Source organism: Cornus florida, unplaced genomic scaffold, assembly GCF_030987335.1.
Source record: "Cornus florida cultivar Cherokee Brave unplaced genomic scaffold, ASM3098733v1 CherokeeBrave_3.0.0_Hap2_Chr02, whole genome shotgun sequence".
NCBI lineage: Eukaryota > Viridiplantae > Streptophyta > Magnoliopsida > Cornales > Cornaceae > Cornus > Cornus florida.
In genome coordinates, this window is record NW_026775572.1 from 18,337,501 (window position 1) to 18,340,000 (window position 2,500).

The 2,500-nt window shown below is 36.3% G+C and overlaps 1 pseudogene; it reads left to right on the forward strand.

Moving 5' to 3' along the window:
* The window catches only part of LOC132296674 (ATP-dependent Clp protease proteolytic subunit-like), a 5,843-nt pseudogene that overhangs the window by 1,313 nt on the left and 2,030 nt on the right, over positions 1–2,500 (forward strand).

Genomic DNA, 2,500 nt, shown 5'->3' on the forward strand with positions numbered 1-2,500 from the left:
GGGTAATACCCGGAATAGCTATTTTTGATACTATGCAATTTGTGCAACCAGATGTACATACAATATGCATGGGAATGGCTGCTTCAATGGGATCTTTTATCCTGGTCGGGGGAGAAATTACCAAACGTCTAGCATTCCCTCACGCTTGGCGCCAATGAGGTTTGTTTTTATTTGAGAGAAAAAAGAAGACTATGCCTTCGCCATATGAAATATGAATATTAAGTAATAATAGCATGGCACTTCGAATTCGATATGAGAAAATTTTTCTATTATTTTTTCAAAACATTAGATTATGTATCGAGAGAGTAGTATGAGATAAAGAGTATTTCTGATTTTATCTTATCTATCGGGAGTCCAGTTCAGCGTCACAAACTTTTTTGTTTTCACACCGGAAGGCTCTTAACAATACTTATGTTATGAAAGAGTGCGAAAATCAAAAAAAGAAGAGTCTTTTTTCCTTATTTTATTTGATCAGATCAAAAAGAAACTTTGGGATTGCTGAATCACAGACAAATCACAGACAAATCAAAGACAAAATAATAATAATAAATATATAAAGCAACGGAACCATCATAGTATTTTTTAACTTCTCCGAAAAAAAGGGTGGTAATTTGATCATTTACCGATCTAGATCTGATAGATCCGATTTTTTTATCTTTTTTCGATGGAGGGTAAAGGTCAATTCTATATTGTAAAGCCGTATGCAATGCGCAAAAGATGCCCGTACGGTTGTTCAATTCTATCTTTTTTTTTTCTTGTTATTCTTTATCTTTCTTTCTTTTCTCTGCGAGATAGAAGAACCTTTTATTATGTTATATCATCAGGGTAATGATCCATCAACCTGCGAGTGCTTATTATGAGGCACAAACGGGAGAATTTATCCTGGAAGCGGAAGAACTGCTGAAACTGCGCGAAACCCTCACAAGGGTTTATGTACAAAGAACGGGCAAACCCTTATGGGTTGTATCTGAAGACATGGAGAGGGATGTTTTTATGTCAGCAACAGAAGCCCAAGCTTATGGAATCGTTGATCTTGTAGCGGTTGAATGAAAATAGCACGGATTTCACACAAATCCGCGATTTAAGATTTGATTTTCTTGCCGGGTTTAATATTCTATTCAAAAGAAGTAATTCATAATCATCCGGTTAGGATCGATCTAAACCAGCCCATTATGTATATGATTCAACATGCCAACCATTAAACAACTTATTAGAAATACAAGACAGCCAATCAGAAATGTCACAAAATCCCCCGCTCTTCGGGGATGCCCTCAGCGTCGAGGAACATGTACTAGGGTGTATGTGCGACTCGTTCAGATCATGGGCTGGGACAAAGGAAAGAAAACCAATTTTCCAGTAACAACGATCAGTACCGATGAATAGGATAGACTGTAAGAACTCCATTCGCTATCTAAAAATAAAAAATCTATCGTATCCCTCTATTGTGTATGAAATTTATGGTTTCCGTTGGTGCAAATCCAATCACCTCTATTTTAAATGAAAAGCAATTCCCCATTGGTAACAAATGGTTATTCATTAAGCGGGGAAAATCCTATTTAAAATTTAAAAAACAGAAAGATTAGGTTCCCACTCTTGCAAGAACGGACTCACAGGGTCAGCTACCCCGCTAACTTTTATAATTAAATACCGTTACTGTATAGGTAGATCTCATTGTGAAAGACCTAGTACTGGATAATTCATGGGTAGAGCCAAAGAGTGTGAACTGTACAAGTTACCAATAACATTGATTAAATCAAGTAAGGGGCTCCGGTGTATAGAGAAGGCCTCACCGTTTAAGAAGTAACCATAGAAACGATGGAACCCACTATTTCTTTATCCATTTATATTTACTACTTTATTTATTTACTATATTTTTGATACCTAGGAGAATACAATTGATTATTTCTAGGTGAAATGCCTAGAAAAAATCGTGGTCGGGAAGGTTATAGTAGCCAAAGCCATTGGAATTTTTATTTTATACATTGGAAAAATCCGTTTTGTTATTAATAGGCTAGGAAGGGGGAAAAGAATAACTGAAAGAAAGGAAATCAATTAGTTATTCGTCAAAGTTTCAATTATTCAATGACCAGAATTAAGCGAGGATATATAGCTCGGAGACGTAGAACAAAAATTCGTTTATTTGCATCAAGCTTTCGGGGGGCTCATTCAAGACTTACTCGAACTATTACTCAACAGAAAATAAAAGCTTTGGTTTCGGCTAATAGGGATAGAGATAGGCAAAAGAGAAATTTTCGTCGTTTGTGGATCACTCGGATAAACGCAGGAATTCGTGAGGGGGGGGTCTCTTATAGTTATAGTAGATTAATACACGATCTGTACAAGAGACAGTTGCTTCTTAATCGTAAAATACTTGCACAAGTCGCTATATTAAATAGGAATTGTCTTTATATGATTTCCAATGAGATCATAAAATAAGTAGATTGGGCGGAATTCACCGGAATAGTTTAAACAGAGTTCCCCGGAGAATGAACTCCGGGAG